The sequence below is a fragment of the Leopardus geoffroyi genome, chromosome B4 (assembly GCF_018350155.1).
Source record: "Leopardus geoffroyi isolate Oge1 chromosome B4, O.geoffroyi_Oge1_pat1.0, whole genome shotgun sequence".
Classification (NCBI taxonomy): Eukaryota; Metazoa; Chordata; class Mammalia; order Carnivora; family Felidae; genus Leopardus; species Leopardus geoffroyi.
Window position 1 is genome coordinate 142,382,355 of NC_059341.1, and position 14,735 is coordinate 142,397,089.

The 14,735-nt window shown below is 40.6% G+C and overlaps 1 protein-coding gene across 11 annotated transcripts in view; it reads left to right on the forward strand.

The window, feature by feature from the left end:
- PPP6R2 (protein phosphatase 6 regulatory subunit 2) overlaps positions 1-14,735 on the forward strand; it is an 84,345-nt gene that overhangs the window by 22,629 nt on the left and 46,981 nt on the right. For 9 of the 11 annotated variants that reach the window (XR_006709118.1, XM_045464884.1, XM_045464887.1 and 6 more), the window contains exon 2: positions 10,858-10,987. The gene's annotated coding sequence lies outside the window, so the exon portion shown is untranslated. Of the gene's footprint in view, positions 1-9,776; positions 9,854-10,857; positions 10,988-14,735 lie in introns of those variants that run through there. The other 2 variants (XM_045464885.1, XM_045464891.1) reach the window with 1 other exon arrangement.

Below are 14,735 nucleotides of genomic sequence, written 5' to 3' on the forward strand. Positions count from 1 at the left end.
AGTCATATACAAAGGACCCACCACTGATACCATCCTCGCTGGGGAAAAACTGAGAGCTTTCCCCCTCAGGTCAGGAACACGACAGGGATGTCCACTCTCGCCACTTATTCAACATAGTATTGGACGTCTTAGCCTCTGCAATCAGACAACACAAAGAAATAAATGGCATCCAAATCGGCCAGGAGGAAGCCAGACTTTCACTCTTTGCAGATGACATGATACTGTATATGGAAAACCAAAAAGATTCCACCAAAAAACTGCTAGAACTGATCCATGAATTCAGCAAAGTTGCAGGATATAAAATCGGTGCACAGAAATTGGTTGCATTTCTATACACCAATAATGAAGCAGCAGAAAGTGAAATCAAGGAATTGATCCCATTTACAGCTGCACCAAAAACTATAAAATACCTAAGAATAAATCTAACCAAAAGAGGTGAAAAAGCCTATACACTGAAAACTATGGAAACCTTATGAAAGAAATTAAAGAAGACGCAAAAAAAAAAAAAGGAAAAATATTCCATGCTCATGGATTGGAAGCACAAACATTGTTAAAATGTTGATACTACCCAAAGCAGTCTACATAGTCAATGCAATCCCTATCAAATTAACACCAGATTCTTCACAGAGCTAGAACAAACAATTCTAAAATTTGTATGGAACCACAAAAGACCCCAAATAGCCAAAGCAATCTTGAAAAAGAAAACCAAAGCTGGAGGCATCACAATCCTGGACTATAACAAAGCTGTAATCAGGACCGCATGGTACTGGTACAAAAGCACACACTTAGATCAACGAAACAGAATAGAGAACCCAGAACTGGTCCCACAAACATAGGGCCAGCTCGTCTTTGACAAAGCAGGAAAGAATATCCAATGGAATAAAGACGGTCTCTTCAGCAAATGGTGCTGGGAAAACTGGACAGTGACATGCAGAAGAATGAACCTGGACCGCTTTCTTACACCAGACACAAAAATAAACTCAAAATGGATGAAAGACCTAAGTGTGAGACAGGAAGTCATCAAAATCCTAGAGGAGAAAGCAGGCAACAACCTCTTGGACCTCACCCACAGCAACTTCTTACTCAACATGTCTCCACAGGCAAGGGAAACAAAAGCAAAAATGAACTATTGGGACTTCATCAAGATAGAAAGCTTCTGCACAGAGAAGGAAACAATCAGCAAAACTAAAAGGCAACCGCTGGAATGGGAGAAGATGTGTGCAAATGACATATCAGATTAAGGGTTAGTATCCAAAATCTGTAAAGAACTTATCAAACTCGACACCCAAACAACAAATAATCCAGTGAAGAAACGGGCAAAAGACAGGAGTAGACTTTTCCAAAGAAGACATCCAGATGGCTAACAGACACATGAACAGATGCTCAACATCACTCATCATCACGGAAATACAAATCAAAACCACAACGAGATACCACCTGACACCTCAGAACGGCTAACATTAACAGCTCAGGAAACAACAGATGTCGGCGAGGATGCGGAGAGACGGGATCTCTTTTGTGTTGCTGGTGGGAATGCAAACTGGTGCAGCCGCTCTGGAAAACAGTATGGAGGTTCCTCAAAAAATTATAAATAGAACTGCCCTATGACCCAGCAATTGCACTACTGGATATTTATCCAGAGGATACAGTCGTGCTGTTTCGAAGGGGCACATGCACCCCAATGTTTATAGCAGTGCTATCACCAATAGCCAAAGTATGGAAAGAGCCCAAATGTCCACTGACAGATGAATGGATAAAGAAGATGCAGTATGTGTATATATATGTGTGTGTGTGTGTGTGTGTGTGTGTGTGTGTGTGTACACACACATACATACAATGGAGTATTACTTGGCTATCAAAAAATGAAATCTTGCCATTTGCAACAACATGGATGGAACTAGAGAGTATTATGCTAAATGTCAGAGAAAGACAAATATATGACTTCACTCATGTGGGCTTTAAGATACAAAACAGGAACAGAAAGGAAGGGAAGTAAAAATAATATAAAAATAGGGAGGGGGACAAAACATAAGAGACTCTTAAATACAGAGAACCAACCTAGGGTTGCTGGAGAGGTTGGGAGTGGAGGGATGGGCCAGATGGGCAAGGGACATTAAGGAGGACATGGGTTGGGATGAGCACTGGGTGTTATGTGTAGGGGATGAATCCTTGGATTCTCCTCCTGAAGTCATTTTTACACTATATGCTAACTAACTTGGATGTCAATTAAAAAAAAACAAACCAAAAACTCCTAACTGCCCCCCCCCCCCGAAATTCCAAAGATGGTCAAACTGGTATATATGTCATTCTGAAATAAGGAGAATGGGGTGGGAGTTTGGGATGTCAAAGGGGGGAAGGGATGCAGTTCACAGGAAGGTGAAAAAGAGGAAATGTTTTGTAAAGAAATGTTTGCTGCTCCCCAGGAACAATGGGACCCAGAGAGGACTTGGATCAAACGGGCCTTGCTAGATTTCTCCCCGTCTGCTGTATCTAGTTCATAGTATGATGTAGTTTTCATAGTGATAGCTCTCTTCCTGGAGGAGGTCCTCTATCTAAAATTTTTTTAGGCAATTTGAGGGGGAGGTAAAGAGCTCTTCTTGGATCTGCTGGGTTTTGATTGCTTTTCAACTCAAAATAATCTTCATGCCAAAGTGGTCTATCTTGGGGCAGCCTGCCTTTGGCCCCTATAGTTTCAACAGTTACGACATTTTGCCAATCTTGTTTTGTCTATCTGTACTCCTCCCAATCTTTTTTTCCCCTGGTGGATTTACAAGCAAATTCTAGTGGGGCCCCTGGGTGGCTCAGGCAGTTAAGCGTCCGACTTCGGCTCAGGTCATGATCTCACGGATCCTGAGTTCGAGCCCTGTGTCGGGCTCTGTGCTGACAGCTCAGAGCCTGGAGCTTCCTTCAAATTCTGTGTTTCCCTCTTTCTCTGCCCCTGCCCTGCTCGCTCTCTCGCTCTCTCTCTCTCTCTCTCTCTCAAAAAAATAAACGTTAAAAAACGAATTCTAGCAATCATGCCATTTTACCTGCCTGCAGATGGGTCCACACTCAGCCTAAGAAGTGTCTTCTGTAGGTTTCTTTGAACCAAAGTCCAAGTGTCACACTTTGTTGAGGGTCTCTTTTTTTTTTTTTTTTTAATTTTTTTTTTCAACTTTTTAAATTTATTTTTGGGGGACAGAGAGAGACAGAGCATGAACAGGGGGAGGGGCAGAGAGAGAGGGAGACACAGAATCGGAAACAGGCTCCAGGCTCTGAGCCATCAGCCCAGAGCCTGACGCGGGGCTCGAACTCACGGACCGCGAGATCGTGACCTGGCTGAAGTCGGACGCTTAACCGACTGCGCCACCCAGGCGCCCCAAGGGTCTCTTAAATCTCTTATTCTTAGAGTGCCTCCCCATTCTGTATCATTGATTTGTTGGAGAAATTTGCTTATTAGTCCTGTTAATTCCTACATTCCGAATTTCACTAGTTGCTTCCTTTTGTGTTAACTTGTTCCCCTTTCTCTCATGTTTCCAGTAAAGAGATTGACAGGGTGATTAGACTTAGGTACAACTTTTTTTAGGTAGGAAAACTGAACAGGTGTGGATCTGATGGATTTTAATGTAATTTCCACAGGAGACCTGGATTTTAAAACATTCCCTTTTCATTTTATGTACATTCTAGGATGGGTTGACTATCCTTATTTCATTAAACTCTGGGGATGTCTGTCCACATAGCAGTTTATTCCTTTAGGTTTTGGTTCAGTTCTCTGTTGAGGTAGACTGGTTCTTAGTGTGTGATGTCTGATTAGGTGTTCAAACGTTTTTTTTTTTTTTTTTTTTTTTCGTTCTACCTTCATTTGCTCACTGGGCTTCTTCCAGTAGCTGTTGGAAAATAGTAGAATTGCTTCTCTTTGGCTTATTCCCCTACAGACAAGTGTATTAAACCAAATAGAACATGTTTAAAGAAAACAAAAATGGGGTGCCTGGGTGGCTCAGTGAGTTAATCATCCGGCTCTTGATTTCAGCTCAAGTCATCATCTCCTGGTTCATGAGATTGAAACCCATTTGGGGCTCTGAGCTGACAGTGCAGAGCCTGCTTGGGATTCTCTCTCTCCCTCTCTTTCTGCCCCTCCCCCCACCACTCGTTCTTTCTCTCTCTCAAAAATAAAAGAAAAGAAAACAAAAACAAAATCTAGTGGTATAGAGTGATAATACGTGGGACACATTTTGGGGTGAATGTCACATACGCCTTTCCTGGAGACAGGTATCTTATATAGGTCATAGTCCTTATGGTATTTTATATTATTGTTTTATTTTAACCCTTGTATAGTCAAATAAACAATGAAATAATTACTCCAAATAGATCAGGGGTTATAATATAAAAAATTAAGCCATGTGAGTACTAAAAACAAAGGTGAGTTTCTTTAGAACTTAGGAGTGGGGAAAACTTTTCTAACTATGACTCAGAATCTAGAAACAGTAGAAAATTCACAGAAATTGATTACATTAACAACAGAAAAACTGCATTGCAAAAATCACTGTAAGCAAAGTCAAAAGACAAATGACAAAGAGAGATATGTTGAACTTCTGTCATAGCAAAGAGCTTTTATCTCAAATATTTAAAAGAACTCTACACCTGAAACTAATGAACACACACTGTATGTTCACTAACTGGAATTTAACTAAAAACTATATATACATACATACATACTCGTTCGTAGAGGGGCTTTGGCTGGCTCAGGTGGAGAAGCATGTGGCTCTTGATCTTGGGATTGTGAGTCTGAGCCCCATGTTGGGTGTAGAGATTACTAAAAATGTATCTAAAAAATTACCAATAGAAACTGAGAAGAAAAATAAAACAACCTGATAGAAAAAATGGGCAAAAGATGGGAATAGTTTATGGAAAAGAAATGAAAATGGACCTTATATAGTTGAATAGATGCTTACCATTTCTTGTAATAAAAATACTAATCAAAGCTTTATGGAGACACCACTTTTTGCTTACCATATTGGTAGAATGGCCAACTCTCCTGGTTTGCCCAGGACTTTCCAGGTGTTAGCACTGAAAGTCCTCTGTTTTGGGAAACCCCTCAGTCCTCAGCAGACTGGGACAGTTGATCACCCTACATATTGGCAGAAATCCAAAAGTTTATATTTTCTTTTGACAAGTCTGTGTTGAGGGGTGCCTGGTGACTCAGTCTGTTAAGCATCCGACTTCAGCTCAGGTCATGATCTCGCGGTTTGTGGTTTTGAGCCCCACATTGGGGGCTCTGTGCTGATGGTGTGGAGCCTGGAGCCTGCTTCGGATTTCGGGTTCTGTGTCTCTCTCTCTCTTTGTCCCTCCCCTGCTTGTGCTCTGTCTCTTTCTCGCAAAAAAAAAAAAAAGGCTGTGTTGAAACTGATCTCTTGCCAATAGAAATGCAAAAATGATACAATGCTTCTGGAGGAGGATTTGTCTATATTTTGCAGATTTATGTGTGCATTTGTCCTTTGACCCAGCAATCCCACATCTAGGAATCTGTCTTAAAGATATGCTGGCAAAAATATTAAATCACTTTGTTAAAAGCTCTTCATTGCAGAATTATTTGTAATAGCAAAAGACTGGAAACAACATGTGTCCACCACTAGGGACAAGTCCACATAATGGAGTACTGGCTAGCACCTTTGGGGACATGAGGGGTACTTCTGGGTGCTCGTAATCCAGTTTCTTTTTTCTTTTCTCCTTTTTTTTCCTTAAATCTTTAAAAAAAATATTTGGTTATTTTGAGAGAGAGAATGCGAACAGGGGAGGGGAAGAGAGAGAAGGAGTGCAAGAGGGAGAGAGAGAATCCAAGCAGGCGCTGTGCTGCCAGTGCAGACCCTAACGCTGGGCTTAAACTCACGAGCCACAAGATCACAACCTGAGCCAAAACCAACAGCCAGACGCTTAACTGACTGAGCCACCCACGTGCCCCAGTAATCCAGTTTCTTGAAATGGATGGTGTGGTTGCATAGATGGGTTTATTTTGTGAAAATTCAGTGAGGTATTCACTTATGATTTATGTCCTTTTATTGTGTATTTAAAATTAGTAAAAAGTTTGTTTAAAGAAAGAAATAAGGAAGAGTTTTATGAAAAAAAAGACACAATAGCAATTTGTTACCTTTTGGACAAGAAATGTTGGAAAGTATCAAAAATTTTTCAGTGGAGCAGTAAATCAGAAAATTAATAAAAATAGCTATGTTGAGAGGGAGGAGGGAAGCATGATGAAGGGGCAGGAATGGGATGAGACTCGTGAGCTATTTTCTTATGAAGTTCTTTTACAAAATTTGGAAAAACTTTGGGTGTAGTTTCTTCAGGTATTTTTATGCTCTATTCTTTCGTTTTCCTCTGAGATTTCAGTACAGGTATGGTAGGCCACTACCAGTTGCAGGTATGGTCCCACAGGTTACTGAGGCTCTGTTCTTTCTTTCTTTTTTCTTTATTTTTGGCTCTATTCATTTTTAATAAAACCTTTCTCTCTCTCTCTTCAGGTTGGCTAGTTTCTGTTGATCTGTCTTAGGTTCACTGACATTTTCTTTTTCAGTCTCAGTTTTTTATTAAATCTATCCAGTATATATTTTTATTTCACATATTTTACTTTTCAGTTCTAGAAATCGTTTGTTTTTCTGTGTAATTTCTGTTTCTTTCCATCTCTATTTCTGAAATTTTGTTTTTTCACTCATTATCACTATCTTTTCCTTTAAGTCTTTAAACATATTTATTATAGATGCTTTAAGGTGTATTTCTGGTAAGTCTATCATCTGAGACATCCTATGGTCTGTTTCTAATAGCTGCTATTTATTTATTTCCTAATAGCTGTTTAAAAAAATTGTTTTTGAGATGAGATGATTTAAAAAAAATTTTTTTTAATGTTTATTTTTGAGAGAGTGAGAGAGCGTGTGTGAGCACGAGTTGGGGAGGGGCAGAGAGAGAGAGGGAGACACAGAATCCAAGCAGGCTCCAGGCTCTGAGCTGTCAGCACAGAGACCGACTTGGGGCCCGAACCCACCAGCCGGGAGATCATAACCTGAGCTGAAGTTGGAGCTTAACTGACTGAGCCACCCAGGCACCCCTGATTTGTTCATATTAAAAAAAAATAAATCATATTAATTTTTATTAATGATGACTGCTACTAATAAGGCTACAAATTCTCATATACAGTGTAGTGGAACCTTTCCCACCATTTTCTACAAATTTGATTTTTCAACTGTTTTTAGTGTATCTTTTTTTCTTTCTTTTTTTTTAAGTTTACATCCAAGTTAGTTAGATAGTGCAGTAATGATTTCAAGAGTAGAATTCAGTGATTCATCCCCCACTTATAACACCAAGTGCACATCCCAACAAGTCTCTTGCCCATTTAGCCCATCCCTCCACCCACAACCCCTCCAACAATCCTCAGTTTGTTCCCTGTATTTAAAGAGTCTCTTATGTTTTGTCTCCCTCCCTATTTTTTATTATTTTTGCTTCCCTTCCCTTCTGTTCCTGTTTTGTATCTTAAATTCCACATATGAGCGAAGTCATCATTTGTCTTTCTCTGACCCTCCATCCACGTTATTGCAAATGGCAAGATTTCATTTTTTTGATAGCCAAGTAATACTCTATTGTATGTATGTGTATATACATACATATATATATATGTGTATATATACACACACGTATATACGCATACATATATATATATATATGTGTGTGTGTGTATATATATACTGTATATTCTTTAACCATACATCTGTCAGTGGACATTTGGGCTCTTTCCGTACTTTGGCTATTGGTGATAGCACTGCTATAAACATTGGGGTACACGTGCCCCTTCGAAACAGCATGCCAGTATCCTCTGGATAAATACCCAGTAGTGCAATTGCTGGGTCGTAGGGCAGTTCTATTTTAATTTTTTTTAACGTTTATTTATTTTTGAGACAGAGAGAGACAGAGCATGAACTGGGGAGGGGCAGAGAGAGAGGGAGACACAGAATCGGAAGCAGGCTCCAGGCTCTGAGCCATCAGCCCAGAGCCCAACGCGGGGCTCGAACTCACAGACCGCAAGATCGTGACCTGAGCTGAAGTTGGACGCTCAGCCGACTGAGCCACCCAGGCGCCCCTATTTTTAATTTTTTGAGGAACCTCCATACTGTTTTCCAGAGCGGCTGCACCAGTTTGCATTCCCACCAGCAACACAAAAGAGATCCCGTCTCTCCGCATCCTCGCCGACATCTGTTGTTTCCTGAGCTGTTAATGTTAGCCGTTCTGAGGTGTCAGGTGGTATCTCGTTGTGGTTTTGATTTGTATTTCCGTGATGATGAGTGATGTTGAGCATCTGTTCATGTGTCTGTTAGCCATCTGGATGTCTTCTTTGGAAAAGTCTACTCCTGTCTTTTGCCCGTTTCTTCACTGGATTATTTGTTGTTTGGGTGTCGAGTTTGATAAGTTCTTTACAGATTTTGGATACTAACCCTTAATCTGATATGTCATTTGCACACATCTTCTCCCATTCCAGCGGTTGCCTTTTAGTTTTGCTGATTGTTTCCTTCTCTGTGCAGAAGCTTTCTATCTTGATGAAGTCCCAATAGTTCATTTTTGCTTTTGTTTCCCTTGCCTGTGGAGACATGTTGAGTAAGAAGTTGCTGTGGGTGAGGTCCAAGAGGTTGTTGCCTGCTTTCTCCTCTAGGATTTTGATGACTTCCTGTCTCACACTTAGGTCTTTCATCCATTTTGAGTTTATTTTTGTGTCTGGTGTAAGAAAGCGGTCCAGGTTCATTCTTCTGCATGTCACTGTCCAGTTTTCCCAGCACCATTTGCTGAAGAGACCGTCTTTATTCCATTGGATATTCTTTCCTGCTTTGTCAAAGACGAGCTGGCCCTATGTTTGTGGGACCAGTTCTGGGTTCTCTATTCTGTTTCGTTGATCTAAGTGTCTGCTTTTGTACCAGTACCATATGGTCTTGATTACAGCTTTGTAATACATCTTGAAGGCCAGGATTTTGATGCCTCCAGCTTTGATTTTCTTTTCTTTCTTTCTTTCTTCTTCTTTTTTTTTTTTTATTTTAATGTTTATTTATTTTTGGGGGTGGGAGGGGTACAGAGAGAGAGGGAGACACAGAATCTGAAGTGGGCTCCAGGCTCTGAGCTGTCAGCACAGAGCCCAATGCGAGGCTTGAACCCGTGAGCCGCGAATTCATGACCTGAGCCAAAGTTGGACATTCAACCAACTGAGCTACTCAGGCACCTCCTGGTTTTCTTTTTCAAGATTGCTTTGGCTATTCGGGGTCTTTTGTGGTTCCATACAAAGTTTAGGATCGTTTGTTCTAGCTCTGTGAAGAATGCTAGTGTTTTTTTTAATAGGGATTGTATTAAATATGTAGATTGCTTTGGGTAGTATGAGAAAAAAAACTTCTTAAGATTTTACTTTTAAGTAATCTCTACATCCAATGTGGGGCTCGATCCCATGAACCATGAGTAAGATCCTAATCTGAGCCAAAATCAAGAGTCAGACGCTTAACCAACTGAGCCACCCAGGTGCCTCCTAGCTGCTTTTTAATTAAAAAAAAATTATAGTTACATTTTCTGCTGCTTTGTATGTCTAATAATTTTTTTATATGTTGGTATCTGGATTATGATCTTGAGTTTTGTTCTGGCAGATGGTTAAGTTATTGGAAGATCATTTTGATCCTGTCAGGCTTGGCCTTACTCTTTGAGTAGTGTATTTTGGATTTGAACTTTGTGTTTGGCTATGGCCTTTGCTCCAGGTTGTAATTTTTACTCTGCTGGCAGGGCCTTATTGGGATGTTTGCTGTGTACCTCGTGGTGCTCTGTCTGCCTGGGTTGGAACTGCCAATACCTTTCCAGTGACTGGGTCTGTGTAACTGGACACCTCTTTGTACTTTTTTACTTTGCAACCATGTAAATATTTACATAAGTTGAAAACAAAATTAAATAAAAAACAATAGCAAATAGGCAACCCCCCCTCCCCCAGTTAAATATAAATATATTCTAATAAACACTGGTTCAAATTTAGAATAAACAGGCCTAAAGTCAGTCTTACTGAAATACTTTCTTACTTTGAAAACTGTATAAAGTGCTGAAAAGCCAATGTTGAATTATTTAGCTTAATAATTTAAAGTGCCAAATGTAAAAAGAGTTACCTATCTAGAAGATGATAACACTGATTTGTGGCTTAGCACAGCTTTATTGTCTTTTTAAAAAAAGATTTTTTTTCAAGTTTGTTTATTTATTTATTTATTTATTTATTTATTTATCTGTCTTTATTTAAGACAGAGAGTGTGAACAGGGGAAGGGCAGAGAGAGGGAGAGAGAGAATTGCAAGCAGGCTCCACAGTGTCAGTGCAGAGCCCAATGTGGGCCTCAAACCCACGAACCCTGAGACCATGACCTGACCGAAACCAAGGGTCGGCCATTTAACCAACTGAGGCACCCAGGCGCCCCGTGTCTTTTTTTTTGAGAGAGAGAGAGAGAGAGAGAGAGAGACAGAGAGAGAGAGAGAGGACCAATGGGGGAGTGGTGGAGAGTGAGGTGGTATTAATGTATAGTTGTGAAACTGGACAATTTCATTGAGATCCTTCTCATATGGATTCTTTGGAGTGATATTCAAACCATGGCACTAGTTATCCAGATGTAGAATGGGTTGTGTCATCAATTCCATTCTCTCTAACACGAGCAAAGACAAGGGAATTTTTAGTTCCTTAATCATAAAATAATTTGATAATAATAATCGTAAAATCTGATAATTTGAATACTAAGTAAAATTTCTGATTTTTGTTTTCCTTTCCTCTACTGTTTTGGTAAGTTAACTTTACAAAGGCAGAACTTAAAATAAGTTTTTTTTTTCTTATTTTCCAGGTGAAGAGATTATAAATCTTCCACTGAATGAAAAAGTCTTTCTTAAAGTTGCATATAGTCCAAGAAAAAAAACCCAAATGTTTTTATATTTTGTTTGAATTCAAACATAAACAAGAAGTTTTCATAGAAGGTAAGATAATTTTCCTTTTTAATTCTTTTTTGTAATTTATGTAAATATACTGTATAAGTGGAAGTTCAAAGATGGATGACAGCAAAATTAGCTTAGAAGGTGTTGTATAATTATTGTCTTTTGGTTGTTTTTGATCCTTCTGTATCTGGTTTTAATTGCTCTGCTGTGGAAAAGTCACTTAGTCTCTCTAATACAAAAAAAACAGGGAGAGTCATGTGTAGTGAGGCACATTCTCACTTGGGGGGGAACACATGAGACAGGGCACAGACACTGTCACAGTTGCCATCCAGAACATACACTCCTCTTACAACATGAAAATTGAGGAGAGGACTTGATTTCCTGCAGTGTAAGATGCTGTCAAAAGGCTCACCATTGCAATCCAGTTAGATGCTGAGTAAATTGCAACAAATGTAATTTCTTTTTGGGGGGAAGGGGCAGAGAGAGAGGGAGACAGAGGATCCAAAGCGGACTCTGCACTGAGAGCAGAGACCCCAACATGGGGCTCAAACTCATGAACTGTGAGAGCATGACCTGAGCCAAATCTGGACCCTTAAACGGCCGAGCCACTCAGGTGCCCCACAATAAATGTGATTTCTTGTGAGCACTTCAGTGCATTAAAAGCTGAGATAACTCTCCAAAGGCCAATAGAGAAAAAAAATTTTAAAAAGGAACAATGAGGGGCACCTGGGTGGCTCAGTAGGTTAAACATCTGACTTCAGCCTAGGTCATGATATCACCGTTCCCACGTTGGAGCCCCGTGTTGGGCTCTGTGCTGACAGCTCAGAGCCTGGAGCCTGTTTCAGATTCTGGGTCTCCTCTCTTTCTCTCTCCCTTTCTCTCTCTTCCTCTCCCTCCCTCCCCCCTCCCTCTCCCTCCCTCCCCCCCCCTCTCTGCCACTCCCCTAACTCCCCTAAGCTCTCCTTCTTTCTCTCTCGAAAATAAACATTAAAAAAAACTAAAAAAAAAATATGAACAATGAGCATTGTGATAGCTGTCCTTTGTTCCTCACTGAAGAAAACCAGTCCTCTTCAGAAGAAAGCATACTCAGTGTTGGCCCTCAGGATTTCTATAGAGTAATTTTTTTTTTTTAATGTTTATTTACTCTTGAAGGAGAGAGAGAGAGAGAGAGAATGTGAGTGGGGGAAGGGCAGCGAGAGAGGGAGACACAGAATCTGAAGCAGGCTCCAGGCTCTGAGCTGTCAGCACAGAGCCCCACGCGGGGCTCGAACTCACGGACCGTGAGATCATGACCTGAGCCGAAGTCGGACGCTCAACCGACCGAGCCACCCAGGCGCCCCTCTATAGAGTAAATTTAAGCAAACTTGAACTTAATAGTCAGAACTCACACACCCCTGGGAGGAAGTTAGCATGATTAGATGCCCCAAGGCCTGCAGATTGAATAACTGGATGCAGTATAGAGTGTTTGAAGTAATACAAAACAGAATACAAATTAGGGATGAAAAGCAAAGTAGCAAAATGATCCGAGAGGAACTTTCAGAAATGGAAATGATGTTGAAATTAAAAACTCAGTGTATGTGGATTAAACAGATTAAATGTGGCCGAAGACAGAATTTGTGAACTGTAGTATATGTCTGAAGAAATTACCAGCAGCACTGAGAGATGGGGAATGGAAAAACGAGGATAAGAGGACGGAGGATAGAATAAAAATGTGTCATAAATGTGTAGTCGGAATCCCAGAATGGAAGGGTTGGGAAAATGGAAGAGAGGCATTGTTCAAAGTATTAATAGCTTTGACTTTTCAGAAACTAATAAGAGATACAAATCCACAGATTTAGAAGCACACTGTGTACCAAGTGGTATAAACAAAAAGAAACCCACACCTATATATTGAAATCATGTAGCAACAAAGACAAAAAGCTCTTAAGCTGTAGGTAAAAGATAGATTTCCTACAAAAGAACATCTGTTAGGTTGACAACAGATGTCACATTAGCATGAGTAGAAGCCAATAGAGAGAGGAATAGTTCGTCAAAGTGTTAAGCGAATATAAATTTCAGTATAGAATTGTGTATCAGGTATATTTGGTAAAAACTCCCAACAATGTTACTGATAAATTTTTTAAAAATATTTTACTTATTTTTGAGAGAGAGAGCGAGGGACCATGCACGGGAGGGGCAGAAAGAGAGGGAGACAGAGGATCCAAAGCAGGCTCTGCGCTGACAGTAGCGAGCCTGATGAGGAGCTCAAACTCACGAACTTTGAGACTGACCTGAGCTGAAGTTGGATGCTCAACCAACTGGGCTACCCAGGCATCCCTAATGTTTTTGATAAATGTTGAGCTAGTTCATTTGGACTACCTTCTACCTCCCACCCCCTACCTTTTGGAAAACAACTACAAGCGTTGGATTGAAAAAACAAAAACAAACAAGTGAGAATATAACAAAGAAGTTCTAGACCAAAACCAGAAAGTAAGAACCCAGATAATTTAAGCACTAGAGGGTCTGCCTTTGCTCCGAGGGCATTTGCTGATCTGGACAAAGTGGGACTTTGATTTCAGAGGTCTTGTAGGGTAGGAAAAGTAGGAGTTAAGATCCACAGTAGCCCAAAGGAGACTCTCCCCGTGTGAGAGGGGCTCTGAAGGCTCTATCCTCAGAGCAAGAGTGAACTAGAAGCAGATCTACCTCACTCTATCCCTCCCTACTACCAGCTGGTTGTCTTTTACTGTTAAACACAGCGGAAAAAAGTGGGGGGGAAATGCTTGCAGCTATGGGTTAGACTTTGTGAGGATTTATAACCTAGGTTCACATTACCTGTAGTTCAGGGAAATCAAGCACAAATTTAGTTTAAGATTTTCTGGTTTGGTTTATGCCTTCAGGCGTCCTGCAGGAGCAAACATAAAACCTCTGTGGAGGAAGTTACCTTTATCCTAAGATGTGAAAAAATCCCTATAGATATTTTTTAAGGACGTGGATTTGTGCACAGACCAAACTGACCAAGCACACAAGGAAATAAGGCACCATGAGTAAAACCCAAAATCTGAAGCCTTCCAAGACTTCATTTTTGGAATTATCAGAAATAAACTCTCAACACAAGCATGCTGTTTATTTTTAAATAAGTATTTAAAAAAATAAAAATATCTGTAGGAAAGTATAATCAGTGGTCTATAATATTTGAAAAACAAAACAAATAGAACTTCTAGAAATCCGGATTGCAGTAGCCACTGTTAAGAATTTCACGTATAGGCTTCATACTGAATTATATGTAGTGAAGAGACGAGCTGGGACAGAAGGCAAGGTGCACACTCTGGTCACTCAGTTAGCCCCTCTGAGCTTCAGCTTGTGGAGCCCAGGCCCTGTCCCAAGAGGCAGGCTGGCACAGTGTGTTTCTGACAGTCTCAGGTGGCTGCAACTTGCTTTGAATGCATTGCATAGATCTGTGTAAATTATTCTTCTACAGTCATTTTTTTTTTTTTCAACGTTTATTTATTTTTGGGACAGAGAGAGACAGAGCATGAACGGGGGAGGGGCAGAGAGAGAGGGAGACACAGAATCGGAAACAGGCTCCAGGCTCCGAGCCATCAGCCCAGAGCCTGACGCGGGGCTCGAACTCCCGGACCGGGAGATCGTGACCTGGCTGAAGTCGGACGCTTAACCGACTGCGCCACCCAGGCGCCCCTTCTACAGTCATTTTAATTTACCTTTGTGGTTATTTCTTCTCTTTGCTTTTAAAAAAAATATTTAATTTTGAGAGAAGAGAGAGACAGAACAAGCAGGGGAGGGGCAGAGAGAG